Source organism: Mesocricetus auratus, unplaced genomic scaffold, assembly GCF_017639785.1.
Source record: "Mesocricetus auratus isolate SY011 unplaced genomic scaffold, BCM_Maur_2.0 Super-Scaffold_100022, whole genome shotgun sequence".
Taxonomy (NCBI): domain Eukaryota; kingdom Metazoa; phylum Chordata; class Mammalia; order Rodentia; family Cricetidae; genus Mesocricetus; species Mesocricetus auratus.
In genome coordinates this window covers 33,035,093-33,050,330 of record NW_024429203.1, presented here as the reverse complement: position 1 = coordinate 33,050,330, position 15,238 = coordinate 33,035,093, and positions in this window count along the sequence as shown.

Here is a 15,238-nt window from a genome sequence, read left to right as displayed (position 1 = left end):
TCTTGACTGAATTCATTACCTCAAGGAGACAAGAACTGAGAGACACCCCCACACATACAACATCCACCACAGCAACAATTTGTGAAATCTTTATAGTAGCAAAACAAGAAAAATCATCCCACACTTTTTAAATACATTGGGAACACCAGGCAGGCAGGTTATAGCAAAGCCAAGAAATCCCTGTCTGTAGATCTCAGATGTTATCTGATGGCATTCTTAGCCTTTGGGTTAGGGGAAGTTAGGAGTAAGTGCATTCTAGGAGGATTTACTTAAGAGTTCTGAGGATGTTGGGCCACACACAGGGATGAACAACAAATCCCTATGAAGGAGATAAGATAGCCAAGATATCTGGACCTGCAACATTCCTGCTCTCTACACTCAGCCAGCTGGCCTTGTAGACGATTTAACAACCATGTGACTTTTTTCCTGGGAACTTAAGTTCACAACAAACATCACTACAATCCGGTTTTTAACATACAGATTTGTTCCTCAGGTCCATTTACAGTCAGTTCCTGCTCCTGACCTCTGACCCTGGCAGCTCTGATCATCTTTGTTTTTCTCCACATGGATTGACTGATTTTGTGACAGGGGGTGGGACAGAGCACACATGTACCACGGCCCACACGTGGCGATCAGAGGACATCTGGTTGGAGTTGGTTTTGTCTTTCCACTATGTAGGTTCTGGGGATCAAACTCAGGTTATTAAGTTTGGTAACAAGTGCCTTCACCCACTGGGCCATTTACCCTGCCCTTGATCTATCTTTTTATCTTTACACATCCACAAACTTTTGTTTTTTAGTACTGGGAAAACTGGGCCATAGCACAGGTTAGGCAAGAGAGCTACCAAAGAGCGCTGGACAGTGTGGTACTCAGGAGGCTGATCTCTGGCCAGTGTGGTGCACACCTTTAGTCCCAGTACCCAGGAGGCTGAGGCAGGCTGATCTCTGAGTCCCAGGCCAGCCTGATCTACAGAGCAAGTTCCAGGACAGCCAGGACTACACAGAGAAACTCTGTCTCTAAAATAAAAAACAAAATAGAGTGCTACCAATAAGCTACATCACCAGCCTTCTTCATTCTTACTTTTATATTTTAAACGAAGTCTCCTAAGTTACCCATACTGCCCTAAACCTCACTCCATAGTCCAAACAGGCTTGAACTTTCTATCCTCCTGCCTCAGCCTTCAGAAAAGCTAGGTTTACAGGCCCGAGCCACTAGACCTAGCTTCTACAAACACTGTCAGGCCTCTACCTTCTAGGTGGGTACATCTTGTAGGTACTTTTTGGTAACTGTGCCTATTGGTGGTCAGAGGCATCTGGTATTGGAGCTTATACATCTAATGGGAAAGGCAGGCGTCAGGTCTGGAACAAATGTGTAATTAAACTGTAAGTGCCAAGAAGCCAAAATTTTGCAGGTGATGAAGGCTAGGGCAGTCTCAGAGGTAGATATAGAGAGATCTATTCAGAGTTTCCAGGACCTTGTCACCCTAAATTGAGAGGAGATGCAGTAGATAAAGTAAGGAATTAGGAGAAAGTTTCATGACAGATCAACAGTCCCCACTTAAGAGGGAAATCTAGTTTCTCAAAGTCACCTACCTTTCCAGGTGGGCATAAAATTTAACCTAAATCCAGAGGGCATATAACAAGCTTATGTAGGTTGGTTTTTGTTTTTATTTTTGTTTATTTGTTTTACATAGATTGGTTTTAACAAATGTTACTGTGTTGATTATGGCCTCTTTGCTATAATAAATACCCTGACAAATGCAAATTAAGGGAAAAATGGTTTATTTTGGTTCAGGGTTCAAGGGTCAGAGAAGATATGATGGCAGGAGCTTGAGGCAGCTGGTCACATGGTGTCCACAGTCAGGAGCAGGTCTTGTAGAACTAGCTCTTGTAGACCAGGTTGGTCTCGAACTCACAGAGATCCACCTGCCTCTGCTTCCCGAGTGCTGGGGGATTAAAGACGTGTGCCACCACCACCCAACTCTCATTTGCCTTTTTAAAAATATTTATGTGTATGGGTGTTTTCCCTGTGAACCATGTGCATGCCTCGTGTCCATGAAGGTCAGAGAAGGGTACTGGATTCCCTGGGATTGGAGTTACACACAATTGTGAGCCACCATGTGAGTGCTGAATTCAGGACCTCTGGAAGATCAACCAGTGTTCTTAACCACAGAGCCATCTCTCCAACCGTTTTTCCCCCTCCCTCCTTCCTCCCTCCCTTCTTTCATTTCTACTGTAGGTCTGGGCTTGAACTCAGGTCCTTGTGGTTACAAGCACTTTACCTACTGAACTATCTCTTCATCATTCCCCCACCCCCAGCCATCCTCTTTAAGCAAAGCTCTGAATGGAGTTCCCAATGCCTTTAAAGGGTGACTCTCCCTTACTTTCTTCTACTATTAGCATATTTTGTCAGCTTATTTCCCATTACTCCAGCACCAAAGACTAGCTTGTTCAACCTGCTTTCTTATAGAACTCAGAACCACCAGCCCAGGGGTGGCTCCAGTTACAATAGACTGGGCCCTCCCCAATCAATTACTAATTAAGAAAATGCCTTACAGGTTTGCCTACAGGCCAATCTTATGAAGGCAATTTCTCTGTTGAGATTCCCTCCTCTCAGATAACTCGTAACTTGTATCAAGTTGATATAAAGCTCCCCAGCTCAATTCCCATCTCAGTTTTAGGGGAAAGACCAACAAATTTGAAGAAAGACATTAAATACAGCAGTAAATAAGTGGGCAAAGGATCCGAACAGCCACTTCACAGCCAAAAACACACATAGAAGCTTTAACCACATTCAACCTTAATTGTACTCAAGTACGTGCATATCAAGTAAACAAGGGAAGCTTTTTAAAACCTCTTTATGCCCAGGGGTGAACTACGACTCTAGGGTCATACAGGATTCCAGCTGATGGTGAAACTGTGACACTCAAAGTTGAGGCTGACCTTGAAGAATTGCCACAGCTTTTTGGAGGACAGTTTAGCAATATGTCTCAGGGGTCAATAAGCGTCTCACTCTTTCACCCAGTTAGATCTATTCCTGAGCATTCTTCTCTTGCGAAACTTCAGAAAGAGAATCTATCAAAGTTATTTATTATAGGACTTTATTTTTCAAAAAGTTTTGGACACAGACTGTATTAGTTACTTGTGATAAAACACCTGACAAAGCAACTTAAGGAAAGAAAGATTTATTTTGATAGCAATTTGAAGGTATAGCCTGCTGTTACAGGAAAGTCATGGTAATAGGACCCAGAGACAGCTGGATGCATTGTGTCCATGGGGGTGGACATGGTGTGACACTTTGCTGTGGAATAATCCTTTTGTACACTGTGAAGATTTGTCACTGGGATTGCTTTAATAAAGAAGTTGACTGGCCAATAGCTAAACAGGATACAGTTATGTGGAAAGACAAGCAGAATGATAGGATGAGGAAGAGTGGGGTCAGAAGAGTTGCCAGGAGATGCAGAGGGAACAGGAAATGAACGTTCCTTGTTATCAAGGTACTGCATAAATAAGGAGTTATTTAAGTTAAGGTTAACTTAAAATGTAAGACCTAGTTAGTAATAAGCCTTAGCTATTGACCGAACATTTACAATTAATATAAGCATCTGCAGGGTGATTTGGAAGCAGTTACTGGGACTGGAAAACTCTACTTACAGCACTTGGCTGGAGAGATGGCTCAGTGTCCAAGAGCACTGGCTGTTCTTTAGAGGACTCGGATTCTATTCTCAGCATGCACATGTTGGTTCCAATCATCTGTAACTCTAGTCCCAGCAGATCTGATACCCTCTTCTGGCCTCCTTGGGCACCGTGCACATGTGATGCACATACCCACATGTACACATGCAATAAAATAAGTAATTTAAAAAAGAAGCAGAGAGTGAAGAGTACTCATGTTTAACTAGCAGTCTTCATTTTATGTAGTCCAAGATTCCAGTCTGGTTTACATAGCAAGTTTCAGGCCAGCCAGAACCATATAGTGAAAGCCTGTCTAAAAAAAAAGCTCAAAGCCTAAAGCATATTGAGGGACACAGTGTACTGTGGTTGGGAAGGCATGGCAGTGGGTGGTACTGGGCTGTTAGGAATAGGTAGCAGCTGGCTATACCCATCAGTAATCAAGAAACAGAAAGAGTGAATGCTAATGATTGGCTTGTTTTTTCCTTCTCTCTGTTTATCTTATCTAAGCCCCATCCGTGAGACAGTGTCACTCATACTCATGGGTGTGTCTCTCTTGGGTAGTAAAAGCAAAGATACAGAAGTGAATGACAGTCAGATACTATCTGGGGAAATAAAGGGCAGAGCCCAAATCCTCATATGTATATTATAGTAAATGGCATGGACTCTGTCCTGGGGAGTAATGGGACATCATCTGACAAATCATGTGTTTTACTTACAAATGCATTGTTTTGTTTAATGAATTCTGGCCAAACAATTTGCCCTGTGAGGTTATTGGAGGATAGTATCTCTAGGGTTGCCCAGTAATAAGACCTGGAAATGCAATTCATGGGAATTGTTCAAATTGAATGATCTCAACTGTCTCTCATATTTGCTTACCCTATGGAACCTAACTTTGCTCTGTCTGCCAGTCTACAGGTCAAGGGCCCAGGATTCTATGCACACAGCAATAAAATTTACTATAAAGCAGATAATGAGTCCCAGGTCTTGGTTCTTCCTAGAGTAGCTGAGCCCCAGGCATCAAAGGTAATGGAGTAAGCCTGGTTGGTGACATATGCCTATGATCCCAGTTACTTGGAAGACTAAGGCAAGAGGATCAAAAGTTTAGATCTTTCCTGGAATATATAGCTAGTTAAAGGTAAGTCTGGGAGACAGTGAGACTCTGTATCAAAACCAAAAGTGTGGGGCTAGATAGATGATTCCACAGGGGGTTTGATTTCCAGTAGCTACATGGTCATCTGTAATGACCTAAGACCTAAGTTCCAGAGGATCTGGACACCCTCTTCTGGCCTCTGTGGCACAAGGTACACATGCAGGCAAAACACCCATACTCATAAAAAAAATAAAGAGAAATTTAAGACAAAAAGCAAAAGTTAGGAGTAGGGTGGGGCCTGGAATGTAGTTCAGAAGCAGAGTACTTGTCTAGCACGTGTGAGACTCTAGGTTCTGTACTTACTACAACTGAATACATAAAGTAATGGAATGAATACTTGAAAGTCTATTGCCAGTGTCCACAGTACCTAGGATAGACAGAACCTGTTGCCATTTAAAAAGATATGGCATCTGTTTTCAGTAAAGGTATCGTGGCAACAGCGGGCAATTCCCAGGCAAACATGGGCCCTCATTCTCACTCAGGCATTCTCTAGGTGTGTAAACTTGAGTTTCCACTTCCTTACCTATAAAGTGGAGATATCAAATCCATAAAAGGTTCTACAGAGCTCTGTGATTAGTGGAAATGATACCTTATAACATCTCAAAAAGCTTGGAACCAGAGGTGGTGCCACACACTTATACTCCAAGCATGTGGAAGGTAGTGGCTAGAGGAGAGGAATTCAAGGACATCCTTAGTTACTCAGGGAGTTCAAGACCAGCCTGGCTTATGGGATCCTGTCTCGAAAACACAAAACAAGGGCCAGCAACAAGATATCTCAGTGGCCATTGTCCACAAGCCTGAAGACATTGGGGACTGGCAGCCCCTACAGCTGCAACAGTTTCCTCATTTCTCAAGCCTCTCACCCCACCCCACAAAGGGTTACGAACCAGTTCTCCCCACCCCCATGGTAGACCCCTCAATTGCACTGCAGAGAGACTGCTCCTTGCTGTATACAATAATAAACAATCTGTTGAAGGTACAACTCTGGTCTCTTTCTGCCTGCTGTCTTTTTACTCTGCCTCAGAAATCCAACAATTGGGACTCCATTATAAATATCCAAATATTAGAAGAAAGCTCAAACACCTGTATGCTCCCATCATGCACTTGGGAGGCCAAGGCAGGAGGATCATAAGTTCAAGTTGTCATTGGGCTACAGAGAGAGTTCAAAGACAACTAACTAATTTAGTGAGCTCTGTCTCAAAAGGAGTGGGGGAGTGGTTGAGAGTGCAATTCAGTGATGGAATACTTGTTCACCCATTCAAGAGGTCCTGGGTTCAATTCTCAGTACTGCAGAAGAAAGAAAAAACAAGGAACAAGCAAAGCCATTGATTAAAGCAGAAGGGCTGTGGGAAGATAGAAAGAACATAGTAATTTATTGTATTGACTCAAATCTTTTGTCAAGTTCATTTTTTGGCTACTGGCTGATGTTTATTTGTTTTCCTCACAAATTTTAAATTGATTGTTAGACTCAGAAATGAAATAAACAAACAAACAAACAAAAGGCTAGTGTTTCAAAAGTATTTACAAACTGCCAGGCACCCCTATAGCATCCCCACCCCACTCCCCAGGGTCCACTCTTCTACCCCTCCACTCCACTGTCTCCCTGTGCTATAGCATTGGCCAGACTGCAATTGACTAGGAGCACGGATCCCTTCAACAGTGTTAGATATATGTTCCATTTCCTGCCCTGGACAGTGTAACCAAGGGAAGAATCACGGCTCAGATATGCCTTTTACTTTTGACACTGGGAGTCTCACTGTGTAGCTCAGGCTGGCATGGAACTTCCTATCTTCCCAGTGAAGCTTCTTAAATGCCAGGATCCCAGGTATGTGCTACCATGCCCAGCAGGGCCCAGATTGAAATCCATACACTTGCCTAGCGTGGTGGTGTGTGCCTGTAATCTCAACACTCAGGAGACAGATGCAGGACAATTGTCACACGTTTCAGGCCAGCCTGAAATGAGACCCTGTCTCAAAAGCAATCAATCTGTCCATCTATAGTTATAGCACTCTGAGAATATTTCTTCATCTATTAATAGGAAAGTATCACCAGACACTGCCGACCAATGAGGTGCTTATGGGTGATTATGTTCAGTTGATAAAAAGTATCTGACATGGTCCTGGACTTCAGGTATGCACTCCATGTTCCTTCTCCTTCTAAGTAACATCCTGTCTTCCACAGGGCCTGTCCTGAACATCTGGAATGGCTAGGGATGGCATAAGGCACAGGGAATGAAATCAGAGTCTTGCTTCCCTGTCCTACCTGGTTGGCACTGGGCCATTCACCTTGTCTCTCTAACTTGCAGCTTGTCTGTCACTCAGGGTTTGTATCCCTTGGCCTTCCTCACAGTATCATAGCTCAAAAGAGAGGGCTTCAATTAAGGCAACAAAAATAGCAATTAAAGGGTATTTTAAAAGAGCTTTCAACTCAGGTTAGCTTCCTGCTTTTCCTGTGAGAGGTCTACAGAGGTTCTGGCTTTTCTACCTAGCACGTGTGGCATGCAAATGAGAACATATTAGCAAATTATGAAAGAATGTCCCAGAACAGGATCTGAACATACAGAATTCTGGTTTGTTCCTTTGGACTCTAAAACTATAGTTTGGCAAGGGTTTCTATTTTCCCCAACTCTAGCATTTGAGGAAGGGAAGTACAGGCAGAGTCTCTTTGAGATGTGTGGGGGGGGGTATTTCGAGGTAGGGTTTCTCTGTGGTTTTGGAGGCTGTCCTGGAACTCCCTCTGTAGACCAGGCTGGTCCCCCAACTCACAGAGATCTGCCTGCTTCTGCCTCCTGAGTGCTGGGATAAAAGGCATGCACCGCCACCACCACCCTACCCAGGAAGAGTCTCTTAAAGGCACCTGTCTGCTCCACAGCTTCTGGCTCCCGGAAGCTTAGAAGACAGACCCTATTTCTTTCCCATAGCTAAGGCCCTTGCTGCACGTGTCTGCACTCAGTGGAAGAGGATGGCAGCCTCTGAAGACTGATCAATGGCTCCCTGGGCAGCTTAATTGCTTCCTGCCCATCCCAGAGTAACTGACTGCAATGCTTCCAGGAACTTGCTATTCCTGTAGTGGGGCCTGTCAGGTGACCTCTGCTGTACTCACTGGGGTCTGATGAAATAAAGCCCCAACTAGTCAAGAAAAAACGCAAAATTTACCAGTGCCACCTGAGGAGCTTTGACAGTGTTCCTAACAAGCCACAGATCCGGGTGTGCTCCAGCAGCAACGAGGAATTTGTCAGATGCCCACAACCTCAGCCACCCAGTCCGACTACATCAGAAACTCTGGAGTAGTCTGTGGTTTAGAATGGAGAACCTAAGAAACAAAGCTCATCTCGAAGGCCCTTCCTGTCTGTGTTCCATCTGTGGTGCTCTGGGAATGTGGAGGACTTTTGTGAGCTATGTGGAGTTGCAATGCAACAAGGGAAGGAAGTCCTCGAGCACAGAAGGAAGGGTCTCTCTCTTTAGAGCCTTCTCCTCTGCTTCAGAGCTGTGCTTTCTTTTTTAACACGCCTTTAAAAAAAAAAACCACTCAGGAGGCAGAGGTAGGCGGATCTCTATGAGTTCGAGACCAGCCTGGTCTACAAGAGCTAGTTCCAGGACAGCCTCCAAAGTCACAGAGAAACCGTGTCTCAAAAAAAAAAAATCTCGTTATGTTACTCAGGCTGCCCTAGAACTTGCTAGCTAGCCCAGGTTGGCCTTGAACTGAACTGAATCCTCCTGCCTCAGCTTCTGAGCGCTGAATACAGATGTGAAATACTTGACTACATTTTATGATTCATATTTATTTTTAAACATTATGAATTCTTAGGATCTTTGTTTTTTAATTTTCATTATTAGCTTTTGGTATTTATTAAACTCTACCCCTTGGCTCAATATTAAACTTCATTGGCAATCTTGGGAGTGTTAGAGTACAACCAAAATATCCCACATTTTCCCCTTTTTGTCTAAATAAAAAGGGAAAGTTTTAACTCTAACACAGTAAAACTATATACAATAAGAACAATTATCAGATAACAATTACATTCATAATGCCCAGTCCATATGCATTTGGCAGATTCGGAGAAAAAAAATCCATTACCTGTCCTATCTATTCAAAATTTTATACCTAATTCACTTTCTATCCTAGCTTGTATTACCAACCCCAAACTGCCTTTTTAGACCTCAAACATTTTCTTAGACAAATAGTTAAAGCTTTTATGTCTCTCAACCATATATATTTACACATTTTTTGTGAGTTTCTTTTCTAAATTTGGTAAACAAGGAATACTTTAACTATAAATATCTAGTCTTCAATTCCCTTAGAGATCCAAGAAGGAAATAATATTACCTGAGTAAGCAGGAAGTGCAAGCAAGTGACTTCCAAAAAAATGAGAGAAGTGACAGAAAGAGCTGACTGGCTAGAGAGTCACCCAAGGTTCCTCTGCAGCGTTGGAGCATCCAGCTTTGACCTACAGGCTTAGCATAACTGACAGGCTTTTCTGTGAAGCAGGATATTCTGAAGGGCTGTCCTTTCTTGCCCAGTGGCTAACTTTTGCCACAAAGAAACTAAGCTCCATGTGGAGTTTCTATAATACCCATCACTTTGTCTGAGGTAGATTGGTGCTGCCAGGAGCAGACATGTCTCAATGTCATTAAAAAAAAACTGTTATTAAAACATCTTAAGCCAGGTGTTGGTGGCACATGCCTTTAATCCCAGCACTAGGGAGGCAGAGGCAGGCAGTGAGTTCGAAGCCAGCCTCGTCTACAGAGTGAGTTCCAGGACAGCCTCCAAAACAATACAGAGAAACTCTGTCTCGAAAAACCAAAAACCAAACCAAAACAAAACAAAAAAACTCTCCCAAAAAAATTACTGCATGCTCTTTGCCAGGGTTCACTTTCTAGCTATAATTTGTTCATTCCATCATTAGTAAAAGGTACTACAATTTCTGCTGGGTCTATTCCTGCTAACTGGTAAAGTTTCAATTTTTCTTTTAGAATCAACTCAGAGATCTTTTCCACATGCATTTTAAATTTTTTACTCTGGATCCAAATGATCCACATGTGCATCCTGAAATTTCTCTTCCACCAAAGCCCATTCTCTCTCAGCTTCGGTTGATAATTCTTTTGTATTATTTAAGTCTTTGTCACCATTTAAGGTTTTGAACAAATTACTCAGCTCATCATTTTTTATCCCAAATGTTGGCCATAGATTGGAAATGTCTCCTAGCAATCTTTGAAAGTCATTAAGAGTCATCAACAAGCCGGGGTTGGTGGCGCACGCCTTTAATCCCAGCACTCGGGAGGCAGAGGCAGGCGGATCTCTGTGAGTTCGAGACCAGCCTGGACTACCAAGTGAGTTCCAGGACAGCCTCCAAAGCCACAGAGAAACCCTGTCTCAAAAAAAAAAAAAAAGAAAAAAAGAGTCATCAACATATCTCTCCTAATTTACACCTTTTGGGGTCTAATTTTTTTTTTGTAGAACCATTTTATATCCTAAAAATTAATAGAATCTCCTGTTTATTTTTTGGAGCAATTTACAATCACCAGCAAGTTATAATTTTCTTTACTTAGTCAAACATTCTTTCTAACATATTTATATTTGAATCGGCTAGTAAGATGTCACCCATGTAATGGTAAACTATAGATTGAAGAAATTGTTTATACATCATTCCACCAGCAGTTGTACAAAATATTCGGACAGGATAGGGTTATTTAACATTCCCTGTGGGAGAATCTTCCATTGATATCTCTTAACAGGCTAAGAAGTATTGTAAATAGACACCACACCATGAAGGCAAATTTTTCTTTTTCTTGTAAAGGTATAATGAAGAAACACTCTTTTAAATCGATAACTATAAGGTAATCATAATAAGAGAAGAAAAAGGAGTTCCAGACTGTAGAGAGCCCATTGGATGAATCACCTCATTAACAGCTCTTAGATCTGTTACCATTCTCCATTTTCCAGATTTCTTTTTTCGTTTTTTCTTTTCTTTTTCTTTTTTTTTTTTCTTTTGGTTTTTCGAGACAGGGTTTCTCTGTATTGTTTTGGAGGCTGTCCTGGAACTCGCTCTGTAGACCAGGCTGGCCTGGAACTCACAGAAATCCTCCTGCCTCTGTCTCCCAAGAGCTGGGATTAAAGGTGTGCGCCACTAATGCCGGCTGTTCATTAGCATTTTTAAAAGCCATAAATTCAATTATTATTGTCTAACTTCTGAGTTTTGTATCATTTTATTTACTAATGAAGTCAATCTTTGTAAGAAATCAGTGAGGGTTTCTTTTGGGTCCTGTATAACTTTAGTAAACGACTCCATTTTCTTTCCTACTTCTTCAATTCTGCCCCAAGCATTCAAAATTGTTGTGTGGCATAAAGTCAGGGTGCAGTCATCATATAGAGATTGTCTTTGTATGTTAGCATAGTCTCCCTCTCCAAGAAGTTGGTTTTGGGAGATTTCCATACTCTAACCCTACCATCGTTCAATGGTCTTAGACTCTCCTCCATTCTACCAGGTCCTCCGTGGTAATTGAGGACCAGGCTCCAAGACTGTTATAATCAAGTCTCTTCAGTCTTGAGGGATAATTCTATTACAGGCTGACCATGAGTTTAACATCTGCTTCACAAAAGGTGAATGCATGGACTATCACTTTCTTGGATCTCCTTAAATTTAAAATCTCCACAGGAGTACATTCAGATCTTGCACAGCCTTGGGGATATCTACCATTTGGCAGTTCTTCCTGTAATGTGACTGAATAAATTAAAGTTGGTTGCTTGAAAATTTTAGGCTGTTCCTCTGTAACCTTATAATGCAGTGCTAAAATGTTCTGGTTTTTATATTTCTATTTTTTAATCTTTGTCTCTTTAAAGTACATTTGAGTCTGGAGACATGGTTCATTAGTTAAGACACTGACTGCTCTTACAGAGGACCTAGGTTTGAATCATAGCACCCACATGGCGGCTCATAGGCATCTGTAACTCCAGTTCTAGGGGATCCAACACCCTCTTCTGGCCTCCAAGGGCAACAGGCATGCACATGGCTCACAGACATACATGCAGGTAAAAAACCCATAGACATAAGTAAAAAAATCTTTTAAGATAAATAAACAAAATATATCAAACCCCACAATTTAATAATAGGCTACTTATATTCATGAAATATTATAAATCCATTCATGAAATATTATGCAGCTTAAACAAACTATTTTAAATTAAACTGAAAAAATTTTTTATGTGTATGGTGTTGTGCCCAAGTCACAAAGATCCCCAGAAACCACCAGGAAAATAGACCCACCAAAATGCAAAAGCAAGGTTATAATTGTTCATCTGTCCATAACAGGGACCACCATCTAGCAAGCTAATGCAGCAGCCCCCAGAGGGTATGAAGTTCCCTGTCCACTGCTAGGTTTTAAAGACAAAAGTTACAGGATTACACCAGTAGGTACAGGTTGGTTTCTGATTGGTTGACATTTAGGAGCAATTAGGAGAATTTCTCAAAGCCATATTTTGGCATGAAATACCTGTGTACCAATTATTTTCATTGGTCAGTGCTAAGAGGGAACATTTTGTAGTTTCTATGTCATTGTCTTATTACTTGCAGGAGGCCTGTTGTTCATAGACACCAATAGTTTTCAGAACTGTATCCTGGAGACTACAGAGGAGATTTTGGTCCCTCCTGGAGTTTCTTTTGTGGCCAAACAGTTCCCAGGAACCAAATATCTAGGAGGCTAGGGGTCGTCTGGAGTTTGTGTTCCGTTTTGGCTCTAGGCTCTGGGAGGCCAGAGGATCTGGAGTTTCCTTGTGTCAGAGGCCCACGTGTCTTTTCTGTAGCCTATCATGGCCACTAAAGCAGGGGGCTGAGTGAGGGTCTGGTTCCTTTATTTCTAAATTATTAGAAGTGAAGCCCTTGAGTTTAGTTTACCCCTTTCCTATGGATGCTTTGTTTTGTATGTCTGTGCACCATGTGCATGCATGGCTGGTACAAGTGAAAGCCAGAAGAGTGCATTGGTTTCCTAGAAACTACACATATCTCTCCAACCCCATAATTCCCTAATTTTTATTTTATTATTATTATTATTTTGGTTTTTCCAGACAGGGTTTTTTTCTGTATTGCTTTGGAGGTTGTCCTGGAACTTGCTCTATAGACCAGGCTGGCCTCGAACTCACAGAGATCTGCCTGCCTCTGCTGGGATTAAAGATGTGTGCCACCAACGCCCCGCTAAGAATCCCCCATTTTAATGTATGCTGGTTTACTCTCTTAAGTGACTAGTGCTAGGTGGCAATTATCAGAGTGGCATTGCTTGGAGTGCCCAGTGTTTAGGCACACCTAATATCTGTGTTCAAGACACACACCAGTATAAGCCTGAAAGGAGTGTCATTACTGAGTTTAAGTTTGGAGGACACTAGCTTGACTGTTTTCCTAAAAAGGCAAGCTTTAGATCTCTTACAAGTTAGGAGACAGAGCTAATGGCCATAAATGAATTGGGTAGCTGGTGCACAAATGAATCATATACACAACAATGCTTATTCAGTCAAAACAAATGTGTGCAGCCTCAATTTTAAATGACAAGGATGCTCTAAAAGAGAAGTTGTGTTTATTCTACTTGCAGCAATAGGGTTGGATAGCTTCGCGTGTGCTAGGTAAGTACTCCACCAGAGTTATATCCCTCTTTTCTTTTACTTTCTTTCTCTCTTTCTATCTATTGTTGTTTGGTTGATTATTTATTTATTTATTTTTTTTCAGACAGCATCTCAATATGTAGCCCTGGCATCCCTAGAACTCACTATGTAGGCCAGGCTGGCTTTGAATTCATGACAATCTTCCTGCTTCTGTCTCTTTAGTGCTGGAATTACCCACATGATCCTCAAATGACACCTCAGTCCTCTTTTTAAAATTTGAGACAGGGTCTTCCTAAATTGCTCACATTGGCCTTGGACTCAGAGTAGACTAAGCTGGCTTTGAATTTGTAAGCCTCCTGCCTCAGCCTTGTAAGTAGCTGGGATTATAGGCCTGCAGCACCTTTGCGCCTTTGGTTCTTTTGTTGTTGTTGTTGTTTCTTATTTATTTATTTGGTGTTTTGAGACAAGGTTTCACTATGTAGCCCAGGCTGTCCTGGAACTGACTCTGTAGACCAGGCTGGCCTTGAAATCACATATCTACCTGCCTCTGCCTCCTGAGTGCATGTACCACCTGGCTTTGTTTCTGGGTCCCATGCCCCATTGATAGTATAGTCAATAAATCTGTATTTTTGTCTGCTCTAAATCTCTTTTATGCCAAATTAGTGTTCAGGCTCAGACTGAGACACTAAGATGGTTTTATTTTTCTTACAATGAACTTAATGAAAATCCCAAGAAAACATAATGGTCTTTGTCATACTTTTCTGGATATAATAAGTTCTTTGGATTTTCTCAAGTAGCAAAGAAAGTCAAGCATACTCTGTCCTCCTCACTGAGAAACCCAGAGGTCCTGAGAGGCCTTACACACTCTGGGTCAAATGCCAGGTGCTTGCCAGACTTGAAGCCTTCAACCTACACCACCCCATGCCCACGCTTCCTTCTTCTTCCTGCTGCGGATAGAACTCAAGGTTTCCAGAATATTTTGCAAGAACTCTACCACTCAGCTACATCTCTACCTCCCAAGAGGTCATTGCCTCAGCCCCAAGCTTCTGCAAACGGGAGGCAAAGGAGAAGAGCTTGCATTCAACATCAACACAGGTAGCAGAAGCAAGCCCTATCTAGGTCCTCTTGTAACCAGCCTGGCAGAAATGAAGACATTCTAAAGAGACACTGTGTCTCTCAATCTGACTATCAGACTGGTGAAACAATGGACCCCAAAGAAATGGAAATTTCCACAGAAATCTCATCCTGGGAGAAAGAAAATGCACTAGCATTTGTATCCTGGAATGGGATTTCTATTTTTCTTTTTCTGTTTTTGGCTTTTTGAGTTACTGTCTTTTGGGGGTAGACCTAGCTAGCTTAGAACTTACTATGTAGACCAGGCTGTACTTGGACTCACAGCCATCCATTTACCTACCTCTGACTGAGATTTTTAAATCTCTGAAAGAGATTTAAAACAATGTTGGGTCAATGGTGGTAGGCAGGACCATACCTTGACCAGGACTGCTTAGATGTGCACATCCTTGACTTTCTATGTAATTGTTTGATGTCAGTTTGGGATTCCAAAGGCAGACTTGGATTCTCTGGACCTCTTTGTCCCTCTTCCCTCTGCTTTCAACTTTTATATTGGTTCTTTTAATTGGTTTATTGAGGACGGACCTGATTTGGGAAATAGGTTGTGACCCCACCAAACTCAATAACGCTATTGTTCTCAGTTTAGGGCCACACACCGCATGAGAGGCCCCAGGACTGTACTATATAACACTATTCCTTGGGATTTTTCTGATTCAGGCTGAGTTCAGGCATGACCCTGCCGGTCTAAAGTACT